Source organism: Rutidosis leptorrhynchoides, chromosome 8 (assembly GCF_046630445.1).
Source record: "Rutidosis leptorrhynchoides isolate AG116_Rl617_1_P2 chromosome 8, CSIRO_AGI_Rlap_v1, whole genome shotgun sequence".
NCBI classification, from domain to species: domain Eukaryota; kingdom Viridiplantae; phylum Streptophyta; class Magnoliopsida; order Asterales; family Asteraceae; genus Rutidosis; species Rutidosis leptorrhynchoides.
Window position 1 is genome coordinate 207,298,517 of NC_092340.1, and position 19,703 is coordinate 207,318,219.

Sequence of the window (19,703 nt, forward strand, 5' to 3'; positions counted from 1 at the left end):
TCAGGGACGATTCTGAGATCCTGAACCACTAATCTTTCCTCCGGAACTACCAATCATTCAAACAGAGATTGTTGAGGAACTAACCATTAAATCAGAATCCTCTAATGATTCAGATTCAACAAATTCAATTATGGAGAATCTGGAACCTTTAAGTATGGAAGACCGAATGCGAGCTAAACGCACTGGCCAAGGTCACGCAATTACTCAACCTGACATTAATGCGCCAGATTATGAAATCAAAAGACAAATCCTACACATGGTAACTAATCAATGCCAATTTAGTGGTGCGCCGAAGGAAGATCCAAATGAACATCTTCGTACCTTTAATAGGATCTGTACACTATTTAAAATCCGAGAAGTGGAGGATGAACAGATATATCTCATGTTATTTTTCTGGACTTTAAAGGGAGAAGTCAAAGATTGGTTGGAATCGTTACCTGAAGGGGCGATTAATACATGGGATGTTTTAGTTGAAAATTTTCTTAAACAATTCTTTCCGGCATCTAAAGCCGTAAGACTTCAAGGAGAAATTGTTACATTCACGCAGAAACTAAATGAAACTCTATATGAGGCGTGGACAAAATTTGAAAAGTTATTGAGAGGATGTCCGCAACATGGTTTAGACACTTGTCAAATAGTACAAATATTCTACCAAGGATGCGACATCACTACAAGAAAAGACATCGATATAGCAGCTGGTGGTTCCATTATGAAGAAAACAGCAACTGATGCTTACAAAATTATTAATAACACTGATTCCCACTCACATGAGTGGCACCAAGAAAAAGATATCGTTAGATCATCTAAACAGCTAGAGCCGATTCTAGCCATGACTTTGATTTCATTTCTGCAAAGATAGATGCTGTCGAGAGACGAATGGAAAAGATGACTAAAGATATCCACTCAATACGAATTAGTTGTGAGCAGTGTGGAGGACCACAATTGACAAAAGATTGTCTCAGTATTGAACTAACAATGGAACAAAGAGAGAATGTTTCATACATAAACCAAAGGCCTGGAAATAATTATCAGAATAATTATCAACCGCCAAGACCGATCTACAATCAAAATCAGAACTATAACCGAAATGTTCCATATAACAACCAACAAGGTCCAAGTAATCAACAAGTATCCAATAATACTTACAACCAGCAAAGACCTAATTTTCAAAACAAACCACCACAAACCGATGATAAAAAGCCAAATTTAGAAGATATGATGCCGAAGTTAGTTGAATCTCAAACACAGTTTTTCACATCTCAGAAACAAACGAATGAACAAAATGCTCAAGCATTTAGAAATCAACAAGCTTCTATTCAAAATTTGGAACAAGAAGTAAGTAACCTAGCAAGGTTGATAGGGGAAAGAAAACCAGTAAGTTTACCTAGTGATACAAATGCTAACCCCCGGAATGAAACAGCTAAAGCCATTACCACGAGAAGTGGTATTACACTTAAACCACCTGAAATACCTGTAATTTCTGATGAAGCTATTCCTACTCCACAAGAACCACAACCTGAGCAAGATAAGGAAAAAGAACCGGTAGTTGAAAAGGTTAATGAAGATAGCACAGTTAAGGCTAAACCTTATGTTAAACCATACCAACCACCACTTCCTTACCCGAGTAAAATGAGAAAAGAGAGACTTGAAGCCGAGCAATCCAAATTCTTGGATATGTTTAAACAGATAAATGTTAATCTTCCTTTCATTGATGTGATTTCAGGAATGCCTAGATATGCTAAATTCTTGAAAGATCTAATCACTAATAGAAAGAAAATGGAAGAACTCTCGGTTGTTACTATGAATGCTAATTGTTCTGCAGTGCTGTTGAATAAGATACCAGAAAAATTATCAGATCCAGGAAGTTTCACAATTCCATGTTTTCTGGGTAGTCTTAGTTCAATAGAAGCATTGGCAGACTTAGGTGCTAGTATAAATTTAATGCCGTATTCACTATACGCTAAACTAGACCTTGGAGAATTGAAACCAACACGAATAAGCATACAACTAGCCGATCGATCAGTAAAATATCCTAGAGGGATAATGGAGAACATGCTAGTTAAAGTTGGTACTTTAGTATTTCCAGTAGATTTTGTTATTCTAGACATGGAAGAAGATTCTCGAGTTCCTCTCATATTAGGAAGACCATTCTCAAACACGGCCAAAGCAATAATAGACGTGTTTGGTAAGAAACTGACCCTAAGTATAGAGGACGAGAGTGTTACCTTTTCAGTTGATAGAGCCATGCAACAACCTCAATCTACAGATGATACATGTTATTATATTCAAACTATAGAATCACATGCAGAATTGTTAGAAGAATTTCCAGAATTACAAGGAACAGGAGAATGTTCTTTAGGAGAAGGAACTGAACCAATTGATGAAACTGAAATGTTAGCTACACTTATGGCTAATGGATATGAACCAACAACAGAAGAAATTCATATGCTAAAAGAAGAAGACAGATATCGATACAAATCATCAATAGAAGAACCACCGACAATAGAATTAAAGCCACTTCCAAACCATTTGGAATATGCTTATTTACATGATGAATCTGAATTACCTGCAATAATATCGTCTTCTCTTACTGAAAATGAAAAATCTAAACTCATTTCTGTGCTAAAAGCTCATAAACCAGCTATTGCATGGAAAATTCATGATATTAAAGGAATAAGTCCTTCGTATTGCACACATAAAATCCTTATGGAAGAAGGTCATAAAACGTATGTGCAACGCCAACGAAGACTAAATCCTAATATGCAAGATGTTGTTAAGAAAGAAATTATTAAACTGCTAGATGCAGGTTTAATTTATCCAATTTCTGATAGTCCATGGGTAAGCCCAGTTCAATGCGTACCTAAGAAGGGTGGCATGACTGTCATCACAAATGAGAAAAATGAGCTTATTCCTACTAGGACTGTAACAGGATGGCGTGTTTGTATTGATTATAGAAAATTAAATGACGCCACCAGAAAAGATCACTTTCCCTTACCTTTCATTGATCAAATGTTGGAAAGATTAGCCGGAAATAGTTACTATTGTTTTCTTGATGGTTTTTCCGGATATTTTCAAATTCCAATAGCACCCGAGGACCAAGAGAAAACCACGTTCACGTGCCCTTATGGTACTTTTGCTTACAAACGCATGCCATTTGGACTTTGCAACGCCCCTACAACCTTTCAAAGGTGCATGATGGCGATTTTTCATGACATGATAGAAGAATGCATGGAAGTTTTCATGGATGACTTTTCAGTTTTCGGTGATACATTTGAATCATGTCTAGTTAATCTTAAACGAATGCTTATTAGATGCGAACAATCAAATCTAGTTCTTAATTGGGAGAAATGTCATTTCATGGTTAAAGAAGGCATCGTTCTTGCTCATAAAATTTCAAAGGAAGGAATTGAAGTGGATAGAGCTAAAGTAGATGTAATTGCTAAACTTCCACATCCCACCAATGTTAGAGGAGTTAGGAGTTTTCTAGGGCATGCCGGTTTTTACCGACGTTTCATAAAAGATTTTTCTAAAATTGCCACTCCTATGAATAAACTCCTAGAAAAGGATGCTCCATTCATCTTTTCGGATGAATGCATCAAATCTTTTAATATTCTTAAAGAGAAACTCACTAATGCGCCGATCATGATAACTCCAAATTGGAATCTACCGTTTGAACTTATGTGCGATGCAAGTGATTTTGCAATGGGAGCCGTTTTAGGACAAAGGATTGAAAAACGATTTCAACCTATATATTATGCTAGTAAGACGTTACAAGGAGCACAAACAAATTACATAACTACTGAAAAAGAACTCCTTGCTATTGTCTTTGCTTTTGACAAATTTTGTTTATATCTAGTTCTAGCTAAAACGGTGGTCTATACCGACCATTCTGCTCTTAGATACCTATTTTCGAAACAAGATGCCAAATCACGATTAATCCGTTGGATCTTACTCTTACAAGAGTTCGATATTGAAATCCGAGACAAAAAGGGAGCAGAAAATCTTGCCGCTGATCATCTTTCTCGTCTTGAAAATCCCGAATTAGAAGTTCTAAATGAATCGGCCATACAAGACAACTTTCCTGATGAATATCTATTGAAGATAGATTATAATGAAATTCCATGGTTTGCAGACTATGCAAACTACTTAGTATGTGGATTCCTTGAAAAAGGATTATCGTACCAAAAACGAAAGAAATTCTTTAGTGATATAAAACACTATTTCTGGGAAGATCCACATTTGTTTAAAAGTTGTCCCGATGGAATAATACGCCGATGTGTATTCGGAGATGAAGCTAGTCAAATCTTAAACCATTGTCACACAGGACCAACAGGAGGGCATTATGGGCCACAACTCACAGCAAGAAAAGTTTACGATGCTGGATTCTATTGGCCTACAATTTTCAAAGACGCACACCTTCTTTGCAAATCCTGTGATGTTTGTCAAAGGGCCGAAAAAATAAGTCAACGTGATGAAATGCCACAAAATATCTTTCAAGTATGTGAAGTATTTGACATTTGGGGTATTGACTTTATGGGTCCATTTCCAAAATCTCATAATAATCTCTACATTCTCGTAGCCATTGATTATGTATCTAAATGGGCGGAAGCACAAGCTCTCCCAACTAACGATGCACGAGTTGTAGTCAACTTTTTAAAACATCTTTTTGCAAGGTTTAGAACACCGAAAGCTTTAATAAGTGATCGGGGTACTCATTTTTGTAATAATCAACTTGAGAAAGTTCTTAAAAGATATGGAGTAACTCATAAAATCTTCACCGCTTATCATCCACAAACAAGTGGACAAGTTGAAAATACCAACCGAGCTTTAAAACGTATTCTAGAGAAAACCGTAGGATCAAATCCGAATGAATGGTCCATGAAATTGGAGGATGCACTCTGGGCTTTTAGAACAGCCTACAAAACTCCAATTGGAACCACACCTTTTAAACTCATTTACGAAAAAGCATGTCATCTTCCAGTAGAAATTGAACACAAAGCATTTTGGACTTTGAAGACATGTAATCTTGATTTACATGAAGCCGGACGTCTACGATTAAGTCAACTAAACGAATTAGAAGAATTAAGACTTGAGGCATACGAAAATTCGTTAATCTATAAAGAAAGAACGAAGAAATGGCATGATAAAAGAATCAGAAGTTCAAAAGAATTTAAAGAAGGAGACAGAGTTCTTCTTTTCAATTCACGATTCAAGCTATTTTCTGGAAAATTGAAATCAAGATGGTCTGGACCATTCATAGTCAAAAGAGTTTTCCCATACGGAACAATAGAGTTAATAAATTCAAATGGGATTGAATTTAAAGTTAATGGTCACAGAGTTAAACACTACGTACATGGTCCGATGGAAGTTGACAATGAAGTCAATCATAATTTCACCACCCAAGAAAACCTTCAAAATGAAAACATAAATATGTTATCAACAACATATGAAAAATCAAAATTGGAAAATAGGGAGGATTCAAATTGGAGTGATGAAGAAGAATTCTTATACAAACCTCCCATTCCAAGAAACGAAGAAAAATGTGAACAAGAAGTTAAAATAGAAGTGAAAGAACCAAGAAAAGAACACCCGAAAAAGGTTTACAAACCAACTCGACTTACTAAAGCAGGAGACCCGGGTGAATTTATCATTTCTTGCTTGCTTAATGATGGTGCTGTATATAATGGACTCGCAGATTTAGGAGCAAGTGCAAATATTATGCCTCTTTCCTTATACAAAAGATTAGGTATGGGTAAATTAAAATCAACCAAAATAGGTGTTCAATCATTTGACCTAACCATTAAACACCCGGTTGGAATAGCAAATAATTTACTTGTTAACGTGGGAAGTTTGACCTTTGTTACAAACTTCATAGTGATTAATATGGAGGAAAACCTTGATATTCCTCTAATTTTAGGTCGCCCATTTTTAGCAACCACCGAGGCATTCATTGAAGTAAGAGAAGGTAGAATGATACTTAGGGATGGTGATAAATCAATAACCTTTGTGAACCGAAAGTTTAGATCTCCACCAACCAAAACTGTTAAACCAATTAAAACGCATAAGTGTGGGGAAGATGAAGAAACACTTAATGATGATCCGATCACAAAGAACCCCGTTGATGATAAGAAATTAGATGAGCCCGTTTTTAACAGTTCAATGAAGAAACTTTATAAACGGATTCACGATGCTAAGATTAAGGGAAACTTTAAGTTATGTAACCGATTAATATTCAATTTATCACCAAAAGAAAAGGTGATGTTAGTTGAATTTGTGAAACTTACGGAGGAAATCAACAAATGGATTGAAGTAAAAGTCAAAGATATTCAAGTTGTTGATGATCCAATTGAAAATAACATTAATCACAATTTCAACTAAGTGTGGGGAGGTTCGAATCTTTTTAGGGTAATATGTATTTCTGTTAGAGTTAGATTTTCTGTTTTCATGTAGTTCTCGAAAATGGAACCCGAATGGTCTTTCCCTAGCAGACCCTAAAGAACTAGTCTTCTCCCCCCATTCTGAATTTTTAATTTTTTAGGTTTTACGAGATGAAGACTTCCTGTGAACTAAACCATGGTCTAATACTACACGCTTTGATCACTAAACGTAATAATGACACCCTTCCAAGTGAAATAGTATCATTAATCAGAGGCAAATTGGACGGAGTAAGAAAAGAATCCAGGAACGAAAATAATAAGTTACAATTTGGTAAAGGAAAATCAAAATCCGCAGCGAAAAGGAGAGCTCGACACCTTGAAAGATGTCACAAATGCGGAAAATGGTCACACGAAGGAAAATGTTCGACGAATCAGACATATTCCAATACCGAATTTGTTACTTTATGCAGAGACCGACCGTTCATATGTTTAGAAGAAAAAACATTAAATGCTCGAGGTTACGCCTATGTAGCTATGGAAAACCAATTAGTCCGACTATCTTATGAGTGGGCTAAAGCAGGTCACTAAGAATCCTATTTCACAGGTAAGTTTGTACAGTTTTCAATTTTTATTTTTATTTTTTTATTGTTTTTAACCTTTTGATAATAAACGCTAAATCGTTCGCTATAAAGTATTAAATTGGTACTCAATAAAATTAGATTTTGCGACCGAAATTATTGATATCATACAAAAATTTATTTCATCACTGCGAAATTTACCGTTTATTCTTAAGGTATAAATATCTTTAATCAATCAACATATTTCAAAAATTCGTCATGAGTTAAATTAGGTCGTTGAACCGAAATTACTTTACCGAAAAGAGGGACGTGTGTTTTTGATAATATTTGATTGATTAAAGTGGGATAAAAGACCAAAAAGATTTTTAATTTTATTTTTACTTTGTTTTTAAAATTAATATTAAAATAATATTGTAAACTTTTTAAATCAATATATTTAAAATTGTAAATATTTGAAAAATTAATATTTTTAATATAAGTTTGTAGGTTTAAAAACAAAAATATAATTTAAGTTTGGTGTGAATTTTTAATATGAATTTTTAATTTTATGCATTTTAAATTTAAGTTTGGTGTGAATTTAAAAACAAAAATTTACTTTATTTCGTTAAGTTAAAATTTTGATTTTTAAAATTCATCGTGAGTTGAAGACTAGGTCGTTGAATCGAAATTGCTCTACCCAAGGGAGGGACGAGAACTTTTATTATCATTATTTTTAATCTTATTGAACTAAAGTATGCCAAAAAAAAAAAAACCCAAAAATCTTTACTTTTAAAACCGCGCTTTGAATTGACGAATTTTAAAATTTTGTCGAGGGACGGACTAGGACAACGATCCGAAACGCCCTCATCCTAAAAAGAAACAAATTTTTAAAATTTTATTAATTTTATGTTTTATTAAAGTATAAGGTTTTATATAGCGAAAAAAAAATAGGAAAAACACTGTACCCGGACCCCCATGCGATCGCATGGGTTTTGAACTCCAACTCCATGCGATCGCATAGAGCTGAAAAACAGGCCAGATAGAAAAAGCTCAGCGAGTCTGTTCTTCACACAAAACACACATATATACACGAAAACACACTCAAATCCTCTCTAAAATTCACCATTTTTCACCGTAATTCGTCAAATTTCTCGCTCTAATCATGAAATTGTTCAGAAGTTTATCAAGAAAGGTAACAATTACACCCCTAAACCTCTTTAAATTTGATTTTTAGTGTTCTTGAGCTATATTTTTCCTAATTTGATTTTGTTAGTTTCTAGTGTAATTAGAGTTAAATTGTTAGTATTTTATGCATGTATAACCTAGATTGATGCTATTTAACATGATTTGAAGCCAAAAACTTCAAAAATTTTAGAAATCTAGGGTTTGTGTTCTTGAGCAATTTGGGGCTTTTTTGATATAAACAGGTTATGACCGATTTTTGTCATAAATTATTGCTAAATTGAGTAGTGTAACATGTTTAGGTAGTTAAATGATCCAAACATTGATCCTAAACATGATTTTTGGAGATTAAAGTGGACTTTTTAGGTGCAAAATTCATGAACTTGATTAATTTGATATAATTGCCATTTGAGACTTGTTTAATTGTTAGTAATGACTATTTTGACATGTTATTTGAGTTAAATGCTTATGAACTTTGTCTACATTTTCATATGTGCTTATTTGAAAAAGTATAGAATTGTAAAAATTATGAAAATGCATATAAGTTTAAGTTTGATTTAACATGTTATTGTGATTGTTTTAAATTGTTATTTTGCTAACACTAATGCATATTTGGATGCACAAATTTTGTGTTTAATGTGTTTTGCAGAGAGCCGATACTGGAGGTTCATCATCGTCATCATCTAGACGACCAGCTCCAGAACCTGAACCAGAGATGCAATATGAACCCGAACAAGAACCACAACAGGAACCACAACAACAACCTGATCAACATGTACCTTATTATGATCCGCTACAGTTTGTTACTGAATTCATAGTATTTCCGATGCATCCGCCTGTAGAATACCCAACGATTCCTGAACACACATTGCATCCTAATCTGAGATTCGATAGACGATGGAGAGATTACCCGGCATATCAAAGTAATAAATTCAAATTAATAACGAAAGATGTGGAGGTGCCTAGGGTAATTGATTGGGATCCTTTGGAAAGGGTCCAACTTGCTGACCGTGTTAGGGAGCATTTGATACAAAGGTATGGCAGTTCTTCTCTTACAGATTGGGAACGATTATTCACCATTCGTAGACCTGTATATAAGGAATGGTGTGTAGAACTTATGAGTACTTTAGCGTTAAATGTAGATGTAGATAGATTAGATGATAGAAGTTTTCTTAGGTTTATACTTGGCGGTAGGATGTACAGGATGTCCATGCTGGACATGGCTAGGGCATTACAGATATATACGCCCGCTGAATTGCTACTACCCGATTGTATGAATTTGATTTATAGTGATGAAAGGGTAGGTAGGAATTTTGACGCGAACGCCGTCTGGAGGCGTATGTCGGACTATAATGTTTTTGGACGGGAAGGAACACATACCTACTTACATATTAACAAAGCCGAGCTTCGCATAATTCATAGATTTTTGGCTAACTCGATTACACAGAGAGGTCACAACAAGGAAAAATTGACCTTACATGATTTATTTTACCTAAAGTGTATTCGAGACCCAAGAGGCTTTGTTAATATCCCCTACTGTGTTGGTTTTTATTTATCTAAGATGGTTGAAGGAATACAGGAAGGGGGGATAATTGGAGGAGGTATTTTTGTTACTCTCATTGGAGAGTATTTGGGTGTAGATAAGGACCAAGGGGGTCCACTTATGGAATGTAGGGAACAAGTAGAGCTTTTAGGATTGAGGGTTTATGCGGGTGCTAAGGTATTAAAGAGTAGACGCAACCAGGCAATACCCTATGTAGGTAGTCAACCTCAGGTAAAGAGAGGCTCAGATGAGGAGATGGAGGAAGCGGATGACATTAGGAATGTCATTCGGGAGGCTATGACTGATGTCTATCAGCGTGTAGATGAGGTTGACATGACAAACGCGGAGAGATTTCGTCGGATGGAGCAGTGGCAAGCCCGGAATGATTACGAACATTCCAGGCAACGACAGCATGATAGATGGGACTATCATCAGCGTCAGATTATGAGCCGGCTGTCACCTCAGGAGCCCTACATCCCGACCAGACCAGCTTACTATCCTCCACACCAGCCCGAGATGAGACCGCCTTATACTTTCTACGACCCTAACCAGGCATACCAGTACACCTATCACCAACCATGGAACCCGAACGATGACATGAACTGGAACCCCTATCCAGATTGATTTACTTCCGGTTGGTAATTTATATAATTTTTAATTTTTATTATTTCTGTTTATTTATGTTTAAACACATTATATTATGATACTTTTATTGTAATGTTTAATATTTTTATTATGTTGTACTAATATTTCATATTTAATTTGAAAGTGAGATTTTAAGTCCCATTTCAAATTACCATGCATGTTTATATTTGTATGTATGTATATTGTCGATTGTACAAAACAGGGTAAAACAGCGCATTTTCAAAGACTGGCATTAAGTTCAGCAAAAGCTAGTACTTTTGACGACAAAACGAAAAACAAATGTGATGTAACAACAAGACGGAATGAACAAATGATATGCACCATTTATCATTCAGCATACAAACGCCAATATGTTTGGAAACTTTGGTAAAATTTAATCATTTTTCTACGCTAATCACCCTCAATAATTTAAATTGTTACTGATTTTTTGCAAATGAGGGCATTGCAAGATCTTAAGTGTGGGAAGGGGTTAAATTCTTTCGGAATTTTAAAATTTTTTGATTTAAACACTTCGTTACCATTAAAAATACTAGTAACACAGTAGTTGTATTAGAATCTAGTGCTCTCTGATAATAAAGAACAGCCCTAGTCTTATATACTGACTACCCAATTCTAGTAAAAATTTTCAAAATTTTCAATTAAATGAACTCAAAATCATGTTTATACATATTTATGAACAATAAAACTAGGTGTTAACACCGAAATTATTGTTACCTCGGAGAGGACATAAATTGAGAAACAAACTAAAATGTTAAAATTCATTTAAAATGGAATAGAGGACAATAAAAAGAAAAATAAAAGCCAAGTGTGAAAAAAATTACCAAGTTATTTAAAACATATATCACATATTTTTGTGCAAATAACTGAAGATACTCTTGCTTTGGACTAATCTAAACAGTTTTACCCGATTTACTGTAATATATTTGAAAGAAAAGATGGATCTACACGATGAATCAATTCCATCATTAAAAGGAAGTAAAGTCTTCCGAAAAAGACACGCGCTTCTTGATTCAGGTCATGAAGTTGTCGTCCAGACTAGTTGTAGGTTGACGAAAAATCTAGAAAAGTCATCTCTAAAATCAGCAGAAAATCCACGGACCTCAGCATCAAACAGGGTCGTCAAGTGGTCAGACTTATCCTAACCATGAGAGGATCTGTCTAGTAAAATGGGGAGGACGCCGTGCAAATTAGCTGGATAAGACTAATGAATCAGATCCCCAGAAAGGATAATCTCCTTAAAGATCAAAAATCAGCTTTTAAGCCTGATATTACTCAATCCTAGAGATTGACCTTAAAGATTGAGAATTACAAACTCATGGAATTCAATGATATCTAAACTCGAGCTTGAACGAGAAAATATTTTGATCAAAATTACAAACCGATTTGTTTTCTGAAAACCTATTTTTAATGCGTTCATTACCATTGAATGTAAAATCCTAGGAATTCACCTGGAATTCATTAGGTCGCCTGAACCAAATCGGGTGTCAACCGTAAGAACGGTGGTTGCATAGCATGGTCAAAGACAGGACCTTGTGCCAGACCGGAAAATTATAAGGGTGAGCTTTACTATTGCTCCTACCAAGGATAGTAATTGCATCCGACACGTTATAGACCATAATTAAAAGCATGTCAGGGGACATTGCCTTAACAGTTGCTTGTTCAACACTTTCCTTTACAACCGGACGGTAGTTTACCAAAAGGTAATATACGGAGCAAGTATACTGGACGTGTTGCTTTCCTAATACAAGGTTAGCAAGTGGGTGACACAAAACCATAAGTTTTGAGCTAAAATTTTCAAATATGAAACCCACCAAACCCACAAAAATAATTTGCAAACACCGGTGAAGGGTTATTCCGGAAAACCTATCTAGGGTAAAAGCTAGATTCAATTTTCAAAAGATCAAATATTTTCATAAAGATCCAATTTCCTTAATGGATCTAAATTTTCATAGTCATGTGAGACTGTAAACCACAACGTTACTACCATTGTTTATACCGCCGTATAGAAATCACTGATGTACAAAGTGTGAAAAATAAAGAAGTGATTCTAGTATTTTTATTTCAAGACTATATTGCTTGAGGACAAGAAACGCTCAAGTGTGGGAATATTTGATAATGCTGAAAACGAACATATATTTCATAGCATTATCCCTCAAGAAAGACAAGCTTTTAGTTACAATTGTTTTATTTACAAGTGATATTCGTTTAAATAATAAAAGGTGAAGACAAAAGACAGATTCGACGAATTGAAGACGCAAACGACCAAAAAGCTCAAAAGTACAAAATACAATCAAAGAGGTTCCAATTATTGGTGATAAACGTCTCAAAATTACAAAAGTACAAGACGCGAAACGCAAAGTACAAGATATTAAATTATACGCAAGGACGTTCGAAAATCCGGAACAGGGACCAAAGTCAACTCTCAACGCTCGACGCAACGGACTAAAAATTACAAGTCAACTATGCACATAAATATAATATAATATTTAAATAATTCTTATAATTATTTATATATTATATTTATTTATTAAAACGTCGACAAGCAAAGAAACAAAAATATGTGAGCTGCTACATAACCCCATGCAATCGCATGGCCTGGAGGCACAAAAGCCATGCGATCGCATGGCCCTGAAATCCAAGCCTGGTCCTATAAATTCGCGTGTTTTGGCTCAGTTTATATATCATATATCTTTCTTCTTCTTACTCATACGTAAACATATATATATATATATATATATATATATATATATATATATATATATATATATATATATATATATATATATATATAATTTTAATTTTAATTTTAATTCTAATAATAAGGGTATGTTAGCGAATATTTTAAGAGTGTAAGTCGAAATTATGTCCGTGTAACGCTACGCTATTTTTAATCACTGTAAGTTATGGTTAATGTTATTTTTAAATTAATGTCTCGTAGCTAAGTTATTATTAGGCTTATTTAAGACGAAGTAATCATGATGTTAGGCTGAAAATATTAAGATTGGGTAATTGGATTTTGTACCATAATTAGAGTTTGGATAAAAGAACGACACTTGTGGAAATTAGACTATGGGCTATTAATGGGTTTTATATTAACTAAACGATACCTCGTTAAATTAATATATAGACTTATAATTTGACGTATTTATATATAACCACATACGCTTGACTTGGTACGGTGGGCGGGATATCTATAAATACCAATAATTGTTCATTTTACCGGACACGGAACTGGATTAATAGTTAATAGACTTGTTGAAATAGGGGTGGATTACATTCAAGGGTAATTGGTGTAATTGTTAACAAAGTAGTAAAACCTTGGTTTATACGCAGTCGATAACCTGGTGTATTCATTAAACAAAGTATTAAGACCTTGTTATAATTCAAATCCCCAATTAGTTGGAATATTTGACTTCGGGAATAAGAATAATTTGGCGAAGACTTTCGCACTTTATATTTATGACTGATGGACTATTATGGACAAATCAGTATGGACATATCGAATAATCCAGGACAAAGAACAATTAACCCATGGGAATAAACTAAAATCAATACGTCAAACATCATGATTATGGAAGTTTAAATAAGCATAATTCTTATATTTTCATATTTAATTGCACTTTTAATTATCGTACTCTTTAATTATCGCAATTTTATTTTATCGCATTTTTATTTATCGCAATTTCATTATTGTTATTTATTTTACGCTTTAAATTAAGTCTTTTATTTATATTTTACATTAGGTTTTAACTGCGACTAGACTTTTAAAAATCGACAAACCGGTCATTAAACGGTAAAAACCCCCTTTTTATAATAATAATATTACTTATATATATATTTGTATTTTTATAAGTTAAACTAATATAGCGTTAAGCTTGTTTAAAAGATTCCATGTGGAACGAACCGGACTTACTAAAAACTACACTACTGTACGATTAGGTACACTGCCTATAAGTGTTGTAGCAAGGTTTAGGTATATCCATTCTATAAATAAATAAATATCTTGTGTAAAATTGTATCGTATTTTATAGTATTTCGTTGTAAAAATAATACTATTTCCTAGCACACCTCGCACACATCACTTCCATTCAACCACACCATTTTGATTACAACGTCTGGAGTTGACTCACGCTCCGTGATCCGGTTTCCGTACTGGTTTCTGTTATCTCCTCCGCCATGCTCTTCCCTTCTTCTGTTATCTCCTCGACGACCTTTTCCACCATCATTCCTTTGCCATCCAAATTTCCTACGAGGATCATTCCTCCTATACTGTTTGCCTGGTAACAAGTGGTTTAACTCTCCTGCTTTGATCTTTGCGGTGATTTCTCTCATCAGGGATTTGCAATTATCTGTATCATGACCCCATGCTTCATGAAAGTCACACCATAGTTCACTTTTTGGACCCTCTCTTTCCTCCATGGGTGCCGGAGGATTGAAAGTGGTCCGGATTGGTTCAGTGAAAAGAATCACTTTCGGAGTTTTAGTCAGCGCCATTATCAACGGATGCCTCTCTATTGGCCTTCTATTGTGATGAAAATCATTGGGATGGTTGTTGCCTCTCCATTCGCCATTGGAATTGTCATTCCTCCTCCGATTTCTGTCAAAGTACCGCCCTCCGTTGTGCGGTTTGCTACTGCTGCTGCCGTCAAACTTATTCATCCCCCGCTCACTAGCTCGAACATGCTTATGTGCAACTTCCAACGCCTGATGTAGAGTTTTTGGCAAGTCATAACTTAACGCATGAACAAGTGCACTAAACCGTCGCTGATCCAGACAGAAAATAAAACCAGATACTAGCTGAGATTCTGGACAATCAGGTATCTTCTGTGCTTCAAGTGTGTATCGCTTCATGAAATTACTCAAGGATTCATTGTGATGCATTGTGATCTCATGTGCATCAAGATGTGTCAAAGTACAGCTTCGAAGGTTTTGATACTGCATAACAAACTTTGCACGGAGGTCCAAATAACTTGTAATGCTCCTTGGCGGCAAGCTAGCAAACCATTCCCTTGTCATTTTCTGCAGCACCATTGAAAACATATGACAAGCTACCTCGTCATCCCAATGCTGCAACCTCATAGCGCCTTCAAACATGGTGAGGAAATCCTCAGGATCTGTTGTACCATCATAAACTCCAATTGCCGGTATGCCAAGATTCCTGGGCAACGAATAGTTGGCAATTCGATCAATGAAACAGTGAGTGGATTCTGCCATAGCTAGTGGCTTTGTAGCTTGCTCTCCAGTAATGAGGGCGAAGAAATTATCTACAGCCACAGCACGGACGGCGGGCTGCGCTAAATGTTTGCTATACTTGCCGGAGCTGTCTGCTTAAGGATGTCATTTAAAAGCAACACTGCCTGCTTCTCAGACATGAACTCATCTTTGCCATCAACCTCATCATCAGAATCATTATTAACATAGCTCAAATCATTATCATCTTCAGAGTCATCAATAAGACTGCCCAACTTGTCAAGTAGCCTGGATAACCTGTATTTTGATATAGATTGCCTTTTCATGATTTGCTTGTCTTTGCCATCCGCCATCCGCCGAAAAGGTATAAATGATGGACATCGTCGTGGTTGCATCAATGGTCGTCGTTCTGGATTAGTAACAAAATTTGGAAGTCTTTCTACACTTTTGGTTGTCGTTTCTTCGATTACTGGCCTTTTCTCCGAATTAGTTGCCAAATGCTTAAGCCTTTCTGCAGTTTCAGCAACTGTTTCTTCAATCGTACCATCTAGTGGTGGAACAGGTACATCTTCAACAGTTATCATGTCGTCAGTTGATGGATTGTTGACTGCTTCAAGTACAAATGGAGCTTCATTTGTTTTTGTTCCTTTTCCGTTTCGTGTGTTCTTTGCATTAGTGGATGGTGCCATTGTTAACACCTATTTCCTTATAAGGTAAGGCTTAGTGTGTCAACACAATACTAGAAGTTATCTAGCTTTAGGAGGGCGGAGTGTTGCCGATTGATGTTTACCCTTGGGAAATAATCCCTGCAGACCCGGTTCACAAGTGTAGAAACTTGTGAGGTGGCTTAATCAATCTGTCGTCCGTAGAGCGTAAAAGTGCTAGCCGGATGACTTCTAGTGAGAGAGAGTAGAGAGAGAGAGAGAGAAGTGAAGTCTCAGCTCTCAAAGTTGTTAGAATATCTGAACTGTGTAAAATGACGACCCAAGGGGTCTATTTATAGTGTCAGATCCACCAGATTGCTCGGGGACACGTGTCAGATGTTGATACGTTCTGTTACTTGTGATCCGAAATTTACGCTGAAGGTGGTGTCCTCCAGCCAGGGCTTACGCGCTAGGCGGCCTTCAGGGCTTACGCATGACGGAGCAGCCTGTACAGCAGAGAACGCTGGACGGATAACTCCACAAAACTGTTGTTTCCAGTCTTCCTGATGCTACTTTTATTCAACCATTATGCATTTTATGCGTGTATACGATAGGATACACCATTAATGTACATATTTATTGCATTCACTAAGCTTTATGCTTACCCCTCTCGTTGTTTACCTTTTTACGGGTACTGTGATTGTGAAGCTAGCTAGTTGTTAGACGCGTAGGAGCGCTTGGACTCGATGGGGTAGCTTTTGGATAATCGGACGCGGATTGGGGATTTGATAGTCCCCGGAATTATGCTTTTGGTATCAGGTTGGGTTATTGAGTATTAACCCGTAATTCGTGTGATTGAGTCATTATTGCAAATGCTTTTATAATATATCATATGTGTACCAAGAGTCATATTAATATGTTAAATGTGTCATTATGTTAATGTGTATTCGGTTAAAACTATTTGGAATGGTTTATGTAAAGTGAATGTTTAATGGGACCTAACTTATAAAAAAAAGGTGCTTCGTTTTTGTTAAACGATTTTGGGATCGTTACAGTCTTATAATGTATTTTGGCATTATTTGTTAAACTCATTAATCACATTTAGTAAACTTTTGTTTATATATAGTTTCATGGTTAGTACATATGTCCCGAATGTGCAGATTTTCATAGTGGCAAACAAAACATATGCACAAAATTCTACTTGACCACTTGAATAATGGGACCAACATCAACTTTCACTTCAAGATTAATATGTATTCAACCAACTCCCGTCATGACTCTAACTGTTAACACCTATTTCCTTATGAGGTAAGGCTTAGTATGTCAACAAGAGACTAGAAGTGATCTAGCTTTTAGGAGGGCGGAGTGTTGCCGATTGATTTTTACCCTCGGGAAATAATCCCTGCAGACCCGGTACACAAGTGTAGAAACTTGTGGGGTGGCTTAATCAATCTGTCGTCCGTAGAGCGTAAGAGTGCTAGCCGGATGACTTCTAGTGAGAGAAGGTAGAGAGAGAAAGAGAAGTGAAGTCTCAGCTCTCAAAGTTGTCAGAATATCTGAACTTGTGTAAAATGACGACCCAAGGGGTCTATTTATAGTGTCAGATCTACCAGATTTGTTTGGGGACACGTGTCGAATGATGATACGTTCTGTTACATGTGCTCCGAAATTTATGCTAAATACGGCGCTCTCCGGCCAGGGCTTATGCGCTAGGCGGCCTTCAGGGCTTACGCATGATGGAGCAGCCTGTACAGCGGAGAACGCTGGACGGACAACTCCACAAAACTGTTGTTTCCAGCCTTCCTGATGCTACTTTTATGCAACCATTATGCCTTTTATGTGTGTATACGATAGGATACACCATTAAGTCCCCCCAGTTTAAGGACTTAAGCATTTGAAAAATGATTAAGTTGTTAAACTTTTGATAACGCGTGCCAAACCAGCCTGTTCATTGCCCACTTGCATCGGGGAAAACATTTTAGGCATTAAATGCAGACGAATTTTACTGACACTGTTATGATTGTCTTCTTACGGATGAGATCATCCACGCACCTCCAGTTGTAAAAAGTATTATTTCGTACCCTTCGTTTAAACTCGCCCATACACGTGTCTCAATCATGACCATAAAAATTGCACCGATGAACCCTTATAAAAACCGTCATAACCCTGTTACCATCACTTTTTTACCTTTGCCAAGATCCAAAAAGCATATTTCTCCCAAATCTTCATCGCCTTCTTCAATCTTCAACTTTTTAAGGTTTACCGTCTTCCAAGGTCAGTACACTTCATCTTACTGCTATTTTCTTGTTGTTGATATCTGTTACTGTATTATCATGGCTTCTTCACGAAGTACTGGCCAAGAACACGCCAAGCCTTCTTCATCAAATACTGCTAACATTCCAGAAGTTAGCACGATGGCTTCATCATTGACTAGTGAATACTTAGATGGATTAAAGATTGCCTTTCGCCATCTCAATCAATACAACCCTGTTCTTCCCACTATCGGACAAACTGCTGACAATCCTCATGAGGGAAAAATTACTTTATACGCTTTACAAATTACCCACGGCAACCTCCGTGTTCCCCTTACTAACTTTCTTCTTCGCCTTCTTAGATATTACGGGGCCTGTCTTAGTCAGATACATCCCCATGGTCTTCAAAAAATCATCCTTTTTGAAATGTACTGCAATGCTATTAATATAAAGCCTCGCAATAATATTTTTATCTCTTTGTTTAGAATCCGCACAATTAGCGATTGCTGGCTTACTATTGATAGTAAGAAAAATAATCATTTTGTTGGTCTAAATAGAGTTTCAAACTTGAAGGACTGGAAAAGTCCATTTTTCTTTGTTGATGAAACTGTTATTCCGAAAGAATACTCCGTTGTCCGGAAGTGGGGTGCTATTGATGCTGGCATAGGAAAGGGTGTTAAAATTTCTCCCGCAGAACAGCGGATAGTAAATAGCTTGAAAGGACTCCGTATTCCACCCAGATCATACGAAAGGTATGAGGGAATCCTTGTGCTGTGCAAAGTGAGCCAAGAATGGCCAAGCAATTCTGTGCCAGTACTTCGTGAGAAAAAACAGGGTAGGATGTGATATGATCATCCTATTATATATATAGATTTTTGTCCACTGTTTGTCATGTGTACTTATATTGCTATTAATGTGTAATCTTTGCAGGCAACTCCGTGATGCAGGTCCGCTCTGCTCTTTTATCCCCTGATCTTGATGATGATGTGGAGGTCACTGCTCGTGACAAAACTGTTGAAGAGCTTGAGGCGGAGAGAGTTGCAGCTGAAGCTAAAGCTGCTGCTGATGCTGAAAAGGGGAAAGAAATTGCTGTGAGCAGCTCAGACAGCGAATCCGGGTCTGATCATACAGACACTGAGCGGACAACGGATGACACCACCACCGCCACCGCCGATCAGCAAACATCGGCATCAATTGACATCACGGGTGAAACCAACCCTACTCCTCCTCCAACCCAAAAGACAAGAAAGAAGAGCATAGGCTCTAAAAGGGTGAAGAGTACTGAGGAAGGCAAAAAGCAAAAACGTAGGAGA